The sequence below is a fragment of the Castor canadensis genome, chromosome X (genome assembly GCF_047511655.1).
Source record: "Castor canadensis chromosome X, mCasCan1.hap1v2, whole genome shotgun sequence".
In the NCBI taxonomy this organism is placed as follows: Eukaryota; Metazoa; Chordata; class Mammalia; order Rodentia; family Castoridae; genus Castor; species Castor canadensis.
The window spans coordinates 93,303,202-93,316,801 of NC_133405.1; the positions used below are offsets into that span (position 1 = coordinate 93,303,202).

At 36.2% G+C, this 13,600-nt stretch overlaps 1 pseudogene; it reads right to left on the bottom strand.

The window, feature by feature from the left end:
• Window positions 1–10,597: 10,597 nt before the first annotated feature.
• LOC109675688 (leptin receptor overlapping transcript-like 1 pseudogene) lies at window positions 10,598–10,997 on the bottom strand (annotated as a pseudogene).
• Between the last annotated feature and the right edge of the window lie 2,603 nt (window positions 10,998–13,600).

Genomic DNA, 13,600 nt, shown 5'->3' on the forward strand with positions numbered 1-13,600 from the left:
TGGAAAAATCTTTGAAAATGCACCAGTGTTCAGAAGAAAAGATGATGAGTTTCTCCAGTGAGCAAATTTAATGGGCTTTTAACTGAAAGACATTAAGGAAGTTTTGCTATTACACAACAATGACAGGACAATGCTTTGGAAGACCTCATGGTCTGGACTGGAGCCAGCTGAAACTAGAGCCTGCCATGAAAACACCATGTTCCAGAAAGCCCTGCAAAGCCCACCTTTGGGGTATATTTCCAGATTTTCTTTTGGGATGTTAGAAGATCAGGTGTAGAGACTATGCTTGTCTGTCTTTGTGAGACTAGGCCCTGAGCTGGCCCTGAGCCAAATTAGGGAGTATTTGGCATGTGAATATCTCAGACCTGTCCTGGCTCCTTCCATACTAAAAGAATTGGTATTTTGAGAAATGTCCTTCTAATCTTGGCCTTCCAGAAAGAATACTTGGGTCTTTCTGGGGTCTCTATGTCTTCAGCGAAAACCTGGCTTGGCTGCCAAGAAGAGTGGAGGAGAAAAAGGGAGGGCCAGACTCAGGCTGCTCTGGGTCTAGATGCTTCCTGCTCTACCTACTCAGGTAGACTAAACTTTAATCCAAGATGAATGCAAGTGAAAGGTTCTTCCAGGGTTTTATTTTTTCCCGTTTTTACAGAGTGTCTTAGTGTTACACTGGCCCTGCTAAGTCTCTGAGATGCAAAGAATGCACTTTTCCTCATGGGGCCGAGTTTGCCTCTTCTGCTAGGCAGTTCCCATGCTTTCCTGTCCAGCCTGTTTCTTTTGGCTTGGTTTAGACTACAATCTTCTGCTGTCCAAGGCTTTAGGGCCCCAGCTGTAGGAAACTGTTGTCAGTTGGAGTAATCATTGGCCCCTTCCCAGCACATTGAACGAGTGAGAAAACAGACCATGACTTAGTTGCATAGCACTAACCTTCTTGTTCTTGATCAGCCTCGTCCAGCCCTGCTTTAGGATGACACAATGAGTAATACCTAGGCGTAGAAATCAGTCTCTTTGGTTTGTTTTGTATTATGTTGTACATCGTTAAATATAAAGATATATAGTCTTGATGAATGTAAAATAATTTGCTAACAATTTTGATTTTTCAGAGAGAACTACTAATAAAAATCTAAAAGGTAAAAAAAATTAATTTAGGAAGTGAAAGTTGTCTACAATGAAGACATTGTATAGTGCTTTATACCGAGGAGAGAAATTGAAGAGAACCAAATAAATGGAAAAATATTCCTGTGTTTCTGGATTGGAAGAAACAATATATCCATAGATCTCAAAGTAGTCTATAGATTCAATTTACTTAATAGCTATAGGGCTATTAATATTATCTATTTTTTCTACAGTGAGTTTTGGTAATTTGTGTCCTTTAAGGAATTTCATTTCATGTAAGTTGTCAAATTGTTGGCATTAATTTGTTCATATTATTGTGCTTTGAAAATTGAGATATAGTTCACATATATTTAAAAATGGATACAATTTAGAATTTAGCAGTTTAGCAAATACTGCCACCACCTAATTCCAGAACATTTTTATCACTCCCAAAAGAAACCCCATTGCCATTTAACAGTCACTTCTCATTCCTCTCCTTTCCTTATTAATAAAAAATTAATATTTTAACATCTATAGAATTTGTAGTATCACATCTCTAAATTCTATTATTGTAATTTGTTTCATCTTTTTTTCTTCACAAATGTGTCTCAAGGTTTGTCAGTTTTATCTGTCTTCTCAAAGAACCACCTTTTAATTTCATTGATTTTTCTCTTTGTTTCTATTTTCTATTTGATTTTTACTTTTATTATCATTATTTCTTATATGCTGCTTACTCTGGGCTTTATGTGCTCTTTTCTATCTAGTTTCCTTAAGATGAAAAGGGAGGCTACTGATTTCATACTATTTTTTTAAGGCAGCACTCAGGTTTGAACTCAGGGCCTCATGTTTGCTAGGCAGGCACTCTACCACTTGAGCCACTTTGCTGGCCTTGTTTTTTGTTTTGTGTGTGTGTGTGTGTTGGGTATTTTTGATATGGAGTCTCATTAACTATTGACTGAGCTGGCTTTAAACCTTGATATTCCCCATCTCAGCCTCCTGAGTAGCTAGGATTACAGGTGTGAGCCATTTGTGCCCGGCTATTTCATATTATCTTTTCTAACATATGTATTTAGTAGTCTAACTTTCCCTTACATACTGCTTCATCTGCATCTCACAAATTTTGATAGACTGTATTTTCATTTTCATTCAGTTCAAAACTTTAATTTTCCTTTTGATTTTTCTATGATTTTTGGGATATTTGTGTGATCTTTGTTTCAAATATATGAGTGCATTTCCAATGACCTTTCTGTTATTAACTTCAAGTTAGATTCCACTGTGGTCGTAGAACATGTTCTGAATGACTTAAATCCCTTTGAATTTCTTGAGACCTTTTCTTTTACAGGTCAGAATATGACCTATTTTGTAAACATTTGTTATACTCTTGATAAAAGTAGATATTGGGTTACCAACCTTCATTGTGTAGAAGTTTGATAAGTGTAAATAAAATTGAGTTGGTCAATAAAACAGCTCAACTTTATTATATCCTTGCTGATTTTTTTTGCCTAGTTATCAATTATTTTGAGAAAGTTATTGAAATTTTTTAAATTGTGAATTGTCTATTTCCCCTTGTAGCTTTATCAGTTTTGCTTCATGTATTTATTTATTTATTTATTTTGGTGCTCCTGGGGTTTGAACTCAGGGCCTTCCACTTCTAGGCATGCCCTCTAGTCCTTAGCCATTCCTTCAGTCTGTTTCATGTGTTTGAACTTTGTTATTTGGGGATGTTAGGTCCTTTCGATTAACTGATCCCTTTTTTGTTGTGAAATGAACTTTAAAAAAAGTCATTGGTTATATCCTTTCTTTTAAATTTGCATTTTCTGTTTTTGACTTTAGTAAAAATTTTATTACTAGATTAATGCAATGTCTAGTTAATGCACCATAAAATTTTTACATGCATACTCAATTTAACAAAATCTCAAATGAATCAATACCTCTACACACTTTATACACTAAAGACCACTGCTATGAGAATCTTAGGTGCATAGTCAAATGTCTTACATTTAAAAAACTCCTTGTGGATTAAAAAAACATTGTACTAGCATATATTAGTTGTATGGGGGGATTTCATTGTGACATTTCTGTATAGTCTTACAATGTACCTAGGTTAGATTGATATCCTCCTTTATTTTCCCTCAACCCCTCCTTCTTCAAACAACTTCATCAGGTTTCATTGTTCTACTTTCACACAGTATATAAAGCGAATTGACCATATTCACACTCCTTCACAATCTCTGTACACCCTTCCCCCTTCTACTAGTAGCCATCCCCAAGCAGGACCTATTTTACATTCCTGTCAATTTTTTAAGTGTATATTCATTGTTCAAGGGGATTTTGCTATGGTATTTCATATACGAATCTATTGTACTTTAATCAGGTTAACCACCTCTATTACTCTTTTCTTACCCCCTATTATTCAACAGCTTTCAGTGTGTTCTGTTATTAATACAGCCATCCTCGATTCTTTTGGAATAATATTAACTTATCTTTTTGCTTTAAAGCTATTTTTCTTTAAATTTACTTATTTTTTACTTAATTTGTTTCTCCTTTTTATACTACTGGAGATTGAAACCAGGGCCTTTCTCATGCTAGGCAAGCACTCTACCACTGAACTGCATCTTCAACCAGTTTTTATATTGATTGATTGTTGATTGGCTGATTGTAGTACTGGGAATTAACCTAGTGCCTAGCCCATTGTAGGCAAGCTCTCTACCACTTGAGTCATGTCCCCAGCCCTTTTGTTTGTATTTTTGTTTTTGAGATAAGATCCTTCTAACTTTGCCTGAGCTAGTCTTGAACTCTGCCTCCTGAGTATCTGGAAGTATATGCCACCACACCAAGCATTTCTTTATTTAAAGTGGGTTTCCAGTAGGCAGTATATAGTTGGGTCTTGCTTTTTTATCCAACTTGGTATTTTCTGTCTGATTTTTCTGGGGATGTTTAGACCATTTCTATATATGATTGCTGTTTGTTTCTTTTTTTTCCATTGGAACTATTTTTTATTTTTTTATGAATAAACAATTTTTTTCTTTATTCATTTTGTTTGCTTCTTTTTTGTCTGCTCTGTTCTTTTATTCTTTTTCCTTTATTTTCTCCATCCTTCAGAATCAATGGAGTATTTTTTATTATATTTTATATAATTCATTGGTTTATTAGATATAACTTTTGTTATTTTGACTGTTGCTTTGCAGTTTATAGTGTATATTTTTGACTTTGACTTATCATGGTCTTCTTCAGAGTGTATTATGCCAGTTTACATATAGTATGGAAACCTTATAGTAGAATACTTAATTTCTATCTTCTCAGTCTTTTCCCTAGTGTGTTCATGCATTTTTATCTATGTACTTACCCATTTGGTGAGCATTATTGAGTCTCTACATTTTTGTGTATAAATGCAAATTTCCATGTAGAATCATTTTCCTTTTGTAAAAATTCAATTTTGTATGTCCCAAAATGTCTTTATTTTGTCACCTTCTAGTTCTTGGTTTTTTTTTGTCCTTCTGTTTCCTGTTTTCATTCCATTTTCCTTCTTTTTCTTCAACTATTTTTACTGTAAGCATGGCCATTTATTTCATCTGTGTCATGAAAATTTATGTTGTTTCTAGTAAATGACTCAGTTATCATACACTTAGTAGGGTGGTGATGACATTCATATTTGTGATTGCTTATGTAGTGTGTTTAGGCAAATCAACATAGTCACTGTAAATTGATACACAGCTACTTAGTAATTTCTTCTCTCCTCCCCCACATCTCTGTCTGGATGGAAAGTCAAAAGTAGTTTACTTTCACATAGGAAGGAAAACAGAACCTGTTCTTCCCCTTGTCCAAGTCTATCAAGTCTCTTGCTTTGTCACGTCTGGAAGGACACTCATCATCTTGATATTCCACAAAGCATTGTACTGGTTCATTAAAATAATATGCTAAATAGAACTATTATACAGAAAATAAAAGCATCTTAGGTTGCTAAATAAGAAACACAGTTGACAGTCAATTGGAGATAAAATATAAAAATTCAAGAACCACCTGGGAGGAGGGGAGGTGGCCCAAACAATGTATAAACACGTGAGTAAATGTGAAAATGATAAAATAAAAAAAGAAAAGAAAAAGAATCATCTATATTGCTGAAGTCTCTAGAGTTTTGCTGGTCTGGATATGTTGGGCTATCTTTTCAAAAGTGATTGATAGTTGTTGCACCTTGAACCACTCAATCACATAAGACATGTAGGACCACTTCAGATTTTGGAGGCAAGTTACACTGCATTTGAGCAAATTGTATTCTCCTGTTTGTTGGGTGTTCCATAAGACTGCCATTTTGAGAGGTGCCTGGAAGAAAGGAAAGCTTTGTAGCAGACCCAAGCTATTGAGCAAACTGTTTTGCTTCACAAGACTTATGGCCCATTAGACAAAATGGTATCAGAGAGGGGGTGAATTCAGCTATGATATATTGTAAGAACTTTTGTAAAGGTCACAATGGACCCTCAGTACAATAATAATAAAAATAAATTAATTAATAAAAATGGTATCAGAAACATCTGTGCAGTTAGACATGTAGTATGGTGCTGCTGGAAAACAGACTCTTAGAGTTTTGAAATGAATCATGCCTCCTCCCTTCTCCTGCTAACTATTTTCTTTTTGAAAAGCAGCCTCTGATTTGCTATTTGGTTTTGGTAGAATATGGGATAGCAAGTGACTGTGCCCAAAATACTTACTATGAACTAGTGAAATCTGTTCCACTGCATTAGAATATTGGATATGGGCTGTGCTATTCCTTTGTTAAATGGAATATTAAGTACAAGAGCAGACCCAAACAAGACCAAACAACCCATGTAAAGTATCTGAGCAACTGGATCACAGTGTAATGGTACTGGCTTCACCTGTTTGAATACCTGTACCTTAACTCACCTTATGGCCTTATGGGAGTTCACTATACTCAATTAACAGAGGATGAAATAGCACCCTCTTGGTTTGTAGATGAGTCTGCAAGTATAACGACATCAGTGGAGGTTGATGGCTAACTATTGCATTGTAGCCCCATTCAGAAGTGATCCTGAAAGGCTGTGGTGAAGTGAAATCAGAATTTGGGGAGGTACATGTAGTTGTTTACTTTGTTAGGAAGGAGAAATGTTCTAATATAGATTTATATTGATTCATGTACAATGGCTGAGTGGGTTGACTGATAATTTGGGGCTAAGAAAGAAATGACAGGAATATTGGTGACAAGGAAGTCTGGAGGTGGGTTATGTATATGAAATTCTAGGAATGAACACATAAATATTCAGATTCAGCAGGATATAAATGCTCACAATAGGATAGGACATTAAAATGTAGAAAATAAATGAGATATGGGTATTTATTCCTTTGGCTTTTTGTTCTGATCCATGTGCTGGCCATTACAATGTTCCCATTCCTAAACCCACAACTCCTATTAGGGTGACTTTTCTGCCAGGTTCATCCAGCCTGTGGAATTATTTAATGGCTCCTTTCACAAGTTTATGGTTCTGTCGCCATCCATACTGGTTTCTATTGACCCTGTGTGTGCTTTAATGCTTTATAAAGAGCTCAAGACCCATGGATTACTTAGAAGCTTGTTACTTAGTTTCCAAGTGTTTGGAAAATTTTCCTGTTATTTTGTTTTATTGATTTCTAGATTGATTCCATTGTAGCCAGAAAACATTCTGTATGATTTCAGTTGTTTTGTATTTGTTGAGATTTCTCGCATTAACTAGGATATTATCTGTGGGTACTTGAAAAGAACATGTAGTCTGCTGTTGTTGAGTAGAGTGCTTTATAAATGATGATTAGATGCTGTTGTTTGGGGGTGCTTTTCAATTATTATACATAATTCTTTTTTAGTTGTCCTGTCTATTGCTGAGCGAGGCATATTGAAGTTCCCAATTATAATTATGGGTTTTTCCCTTCTCCTTTTAGTTCTATCAGTTTTGCTTCATGGATTACGCAGTCTGTTGTTCGGTACGCACACAATTGTGATTGCTATCTCATTTACTGGGTTGTTCTTTTTATTATTATGTAATGTCCTTGTCTATACCTGTGATTTGGGGTTTTGCTCTGAAATCTGCAGGCTGGAGACCCAGAAGAGCTGATGGTTTATTTTCAGTCTGAGTCTGAGGCATGAGAATTAAGAGAGCTAATGATGTATTTCCAATCTGAAGGCTGGCAGGTTTGAGAACCAGGAAGAGTCCATGTTTCAGTTTGAATACAAAGGCAGTAAAAAAACAAAACAAAACTATCGTCCCAATTTAAAGGCTGTCAGGCAGGAAGAATTCTCAGAGGGGCTCAGCCTTTTTGTTTTATTCAGGCTTTCAACTGATTGGATGAGACAGACCCCCCATTAGGGAAGGCAATCTGCTTTTCTTAATCTTCTGATTTAAATGTGAATATCATCCCAAAACACCTCTACAGAAATACCTAGAATAATGTTTGACCTTATTTCTGGGCATCCCTTTGCCCAGTCAAGCTGATACACAGAATTAACTATCATAGCATATTAATTATAGAGGTTTTACACTTTCAGTCTATCCCAACATTCTTGCCATATTTGAGTCTGGTTCTTATATTTGCTCTGTTTCTTCAAACTGTTTTTTGCCTTTAGTGTCCCTTGCAAAGTTCTTTTGATAACCAGACATAATAAACTGGGTAAAAGGAACTGCTGTAAATAGTCCTTTAGTAGTACGGTGGTAAGTTGTGGGGGTGGGAAGAGAAGCATTGTATAGTCCTATGATTAGATCTGTTCTTCAGTGAGCCTTACTCTGTACTGCTAACTTTACAAGTGCTGCTTAGTTTTTTCCCACCCTTTTGATAGGTCAGAATGGTTCACCCAGGCATAAACAAGACCCTATCTTAAAAATAACTAAAGCAAAAAGGGCTGGAGGTGTGTGGCTTAAATGGTAGAACACCTATCTAGCAAGCATGAACACCTGAGTTCAACCCCAGTTCCGACAAAAAGAAAAAAAAAAGAACAGAATGCTATGGTATATTTCAAGATGGATCCTTTTCCCTTCTCCTTGCCAGGAACACAAGAGGAATTTTCTCTGATATCACCAAGAGAATCTTATCAAGCTCCTGTAGGGTAAAACTCACAAGTGCAGAACCCCTGCTCCATGACTGGGGCCCATTTAGTTTTTTTATACTGAAATTCTTTACTGTTTCATCATAAAAAAATTCTTTCTATAGAAGAATGACATAATCTATGGAAAATTCATATCTTGAGTAACTAGCCTAGAAACCAGAGACAGCACTGTCAGGCAACTGTGAAAAGTCAAAGACACAATACTGCCAATGCAATTAGTACACAGAAAGAATATGCAGCTTTATAGAAAGAGAGTATATAAGTGAGTAAAACAGTCACAGTGCACTGTACTGATGTTCTAGAGGGATGGAAAATGAAGAACCAGAGAATGAATTTGGTGAAAAAAATATCTAGTAGATCACAGGCATAAAGAGTTCCAGCTGTATCACCAGCTGTTTAATTCATGTTTACTTGTAACTTCCTAATTCTAGAACATTATTACAGAGCAAGCCATTTTCAGTCTAATGTGTAAATGACATAGCCACAAGAAGAAATTTCATGCTGCTTCTTATCACACAGTTAAAATAGCAAAACTTGGGTTAGAACCCCCACCTCACACACAAATAAAAAATTACAAAAAAAAACCCCCCAAAATCCCATAGATTTAGACATCTTTTGTATAAAGCTGAACAAACCCAAAGTTTGCTCCCATTTTCTTGAGAAGTGAACTTTAGAAAATAACAAAAGACAACTATCAAGCTTACTCAGTTTTGACTGAGGAAAAACACTAAGTATGCTGACTACAAATACCCTTAACAAAATACCATGAGATCAACTCAAACATTTTCAAAACCAGCTCCTGAAAAAAGTGCCGATAACTGTGAGTTTCAATGACCAGTTTAATTTGATCATGCCTGGTTACTGGGAAGTTTTTAGTTAGGTTTGTGTCTGAAACTGCTATACAGCTAGATTTTTGCTACTTTGCATTAATTCATATGATAAGTACATTTTATAAAGAAATAACAGATCTATCATGATGAAATCAATACCCAAACAATTGAGGAGTTCACAGGAAACTTAAATAGTTTAAGATTACGTATGATATAATCTTAAAATAAGTACTACCCTTACTGTGGTCTACATCTTAAAATCTTCAGATGTTAATGCATGAATTATTTGTAAGACAAACAAGTCACTTGTTAATTAAAGACTTATTGGGGGAGAGGCACTCTCAATGTATGGCAGAGGAATTATTTTCCAAGTGAGTTAAACATTTGTAAGTGTTATTAAGCTATATTTTAAAAGTTCTTGTACTTAATAAATACAACATACAAAATAAGTTCAAAGAAGGAAGCAGAAGAAGGTTTTTCTGCTGTAAATGGTGCAAAAATACAACAGTTCTATGTATGTCTGTTTTTACCCATGATAATATATGAAAGGCCAATAGAACATAAAAAATTTCACTTATAGCCGGTGTCAGTGGCTCACACCTGTAACCCTAGCTACTCAAGAGGCAGAGATTAGGAAGATCAAGGTTTAAGGCCAGCTGCAAAACCGTATCTTGAAAATATCCAACAAAATGGCTGGTGTAGTAGCTCAAGTGGTGGAACACCTGCCTACAACACGTGAGGCTCTGAGTTCAAACCCCAGTACCACAAAAAAAAAATCACTTATAAATAGAATGAGCATTGACGTAATGGAATTTCAACCTGGTTTCTTCCTACAATGCAAGTCACTGACTACGATAAACATATTATAAAAACTATGTCTCAAAAATTTGTTTTTATACCCTTACCTTAAAGTTTAACATAAATTTTTCTAACAATTGAAAAGAAAAACACTCCTTTGTAGCAATTACATAAAATATATTTCAATTCACAAAACACTTGTCTACTAATAAAACCAACAACCCTTATGGAAGGCATTGGCATTAATACTTGGCCCCTCTGAGATACAAATGCAGCTGTATTTGCACTGAGTGGATAGTCCATAAGGTATGCTTGTGGTCTGCACTTAAGCATAAAATTGGGAGCAATGTCATCCTGACTGACTGAAACTTAATTTTTATAATAATGGAAGTTAATTAATCTTAAGAGAAAATATGTATGTTAGCCAATAATACAGCCAGTAGAATTCTGAATTCTTAAACCAACACAAGTCACTATAATATGTTAAAATGTTGAACACTGTATACTTGCTTTAAAAAACTGAGTATACTATGCATGGCAGCACATACCTGTCATCCCAGCACTTGGGAAGCCAAGGTAGGAGAATCTCAGGTTTGAGGCCATCCTGGGCTACGAAGTGGGTTTCAGGCTACCATGGACTTCCCTGTCTCAGAAAAACAAAACAAAACCAAACTGAACAGGACAAAACACAAAATTATTTAAATTTAGCAGGACACCCCAAATGCATCCATACTATAGATAAGTGTGTGATTAGTCAAGCATTTCTACAAGAGAAAATTCTTTGAATCCTTCATCAAGTCTTTGTGAAAATAATATACATAAAATAAGTGAGAAGGGAGCACGCAGAATACCCCAAAGAGTCTTCTACAGCACTGCTGCTAAAGACCAAGAAAAAGCCTAGTATAATTGCAAAGGTGACTGTTTTCTGTGAGAACAAATGCACAAGCTCTCCACTCAATCAAATGTGCTTTGGCAAATACAATAGCAAGTCCCAAAGCCAAGACAATAATGCCTGTCATCCATTAATCTTCTTACTATGTAGTATGGGATAGGAGAAAGGATGTGAAAAAAAAATCAGAACAAAGAGGAGCCAGAGTTGATTGTATATTGGAAGAGTACAACCAAGCATCAAAAAACATCAAACCAATTGCTTTTCCAAAAGTTGAACTAATCAAAACTTTTATAATGGTCATGGTGGTGATGGCACTCCTGGCTCCACAATCCAAGGTGGTGGCATCCAGGAGACCAGAGATGAGCCCACTTCTTTGAGCTTTTAACTCTCAGACTAGTTTCATTCTGAGTTTCCTGCAATTGGTCAATCAAAATTCAGGTTTTTCTACCTGAAATTCAGAATTTTCTACACTGGTTCCAATGGAGGTTTCTGCTCATGGTTTTCTGCTTTGTTAGGTTGTGATTCTCTGTCTTTGCTTGCCTTTCTCTTCAATTTTGGCAGCAGTGGCATGCCCTCTAATCTAACTTTTCTGATAGAGTTGCTGATTTTTCAATTGTTCAGCTGTTTACTTGTTTTTAGGATGGAGTGATAACTTTCAGGGTCCTTACATACTAGAATAGGTTTTATTTATTTATTATGTATGTTTGTATATGTGTATTTATTTATGACTGTATTTGACAAAGACTCAAAATAGAAACTTAAGCAAGACAGAAATAGAGTTTACTGTCATGTAAATTTTCAAGATAATATGGCAGCATGGCTCTATGATGTCTGCCTAAGGCCCAAGTTTCTTCCAGCTTGTTGCTCACAATCCTTATGTGATTCACTATATCAATATGGTCCAAAAGATTAGAGATCAATGTAGAGGCTATTGCAGTGATGGTAGCTTGCATTAACCCAGTGATGGTAAAGATGGAGAAATGTGAATAGACTTAAGAAATGTTTGAGACAAAAATAGGCAAAGTGGTGAGGGGAGAGATGGAAAGTTATTAAGGATTTGTCCTACTTGGGAAGGGTGGTTGGTGATAATTGTCATAGAGACAGGGAATCCTGGAAGAGGAATGGAGCTGAGGAAAAGGATTATGAATTTGATTTTGAAAATATTGAGACAGTACTGAGTAGTCACTAACGACATGGATTTGGAGTCAGATTTACTAGGCGTTGAATTCTGGTCCCACAAATTAACTGCAGTGTTAGTCAGCTTTCTAGCACTATAATAAATGCCCAAGATAATGAACTTATAAAGAGAAGAGGTTTTGGCTCATGATTTTAGAGGTTCCAGTCCATAATCATCCAGGCCCATTCTTTTTAGGCCTCTGGTGAGGGTGCCAGATGGCAATGGTGAAGGGCAGGGAGGTAAAGCAAAACTGCTCACTTCATGGCCAGGAAGCAAAAGAGAATGAGGAAGAAGTCAGGGTCCCTCAGGCACCCAAAGACCTCACAATATGCTCCACATTTTAAAGATTTCACCACCTCCAAATAGTGCCTCCTTGGGAACCAAACCTCCAACACACAGACTTTTGGGGAACATCTACGATCCACAGTATAGCAACTGCATAATCTGAAGTAAGCTGTTAACCCTTTCTGCCTCAATTTCCTTATTTTTAAAAGGCAGATAATAACACTACGTCAGGTGATTGTTCTGAGGATTAAACAATATAAATAAACAGATTTACTATCTGTAAAGTGCTTAGAATAACACCAGGGGAAAAGAAAAATTTCAATGATTGGTAGCCATAGTGTCAAACTTGAAATATCTTGTTTACTTATTGTATTGGAGTTTGAACTCAGGACCTCACTCTTGCTAAGCAGGTACTCTACCAATTGAGCTATTTCACCAGCCCTGTTTTGTGTTGGGTATTTTCAAGATAAGGTCTCAGAAAGTGGCAGGCTGACTTCGGAACTTGGTCTTCCTGATCTCTGCCTCCAGAGTAGCTAGGATTATAGGCGTGAGCCACCGAGGCCCAGAAAACTTGAAATATCTTTGAGAGTTTAGTGGAGTTATCAAGTAGGCAATTAAGTATTTAGGGCTTGAAGTTCACAGGAGCCACTAGGGATGGAGATACCATTTGGAAGTGTGCAGAAAAAAGTTAACATAGTAGGTCTGACTGCTATCCTTTGAAAGGGCTGATTAAAAGATTGGCCCTTGACTAACATCTGGGAACTTGGATTTCAGGAAGGTTTTCACCGTTTCCACAACTGATGAGTGGTTCACTGTGCCTAAACTGTTTGCATAAAGAATGTGGTTTATTGTAAATAGTTGTTTTCCTTCTGGGAGTCTAGAACTTGGGTACATGCTAGACAAAAGATATCTATATGACCCTGGACACGAAGTTTCTAAAGAGCTTCCTTGGTAGATAAGATTTCATATGTATTATCATACCTTCTTGCTGGAGGAATTAAGCATGTCCTGTATGATTTCACTGGGAAAAGAATCTTGGAAGCTTGTTTCTGATTTTTGGCAGACTTCGTTGTTTTGTTTTGTATCCTTTCTCTATAACTAATTTTATTCGTAAGTATGACTAGATTCCAATTCTTATGCTTCTTCCTAGTGAGTTATTAAGTTTAGAGATGTCGAGGGATCCTCAACACATATGGAAATATGTGGTGATTGAAGCCATCAGTAGGAATGAGATTCCCAAGGAAAGTGAGGCTGAGAAGGCAACTAGAAATGAGCTCTAAGGAACTACATTTAGTGGCTAAGTTGAGGAAGGTAATTGATCACATGAAGATAAGAAGGAACAGGCAGCAGTATCAGAGAAAAATTGAAGATTTTTGTGTCACAGAAACCAAAGAAAAAGAAGGTTGCTAGAAGGAGGGATTTGCCAGTAGTGTAAAATGATG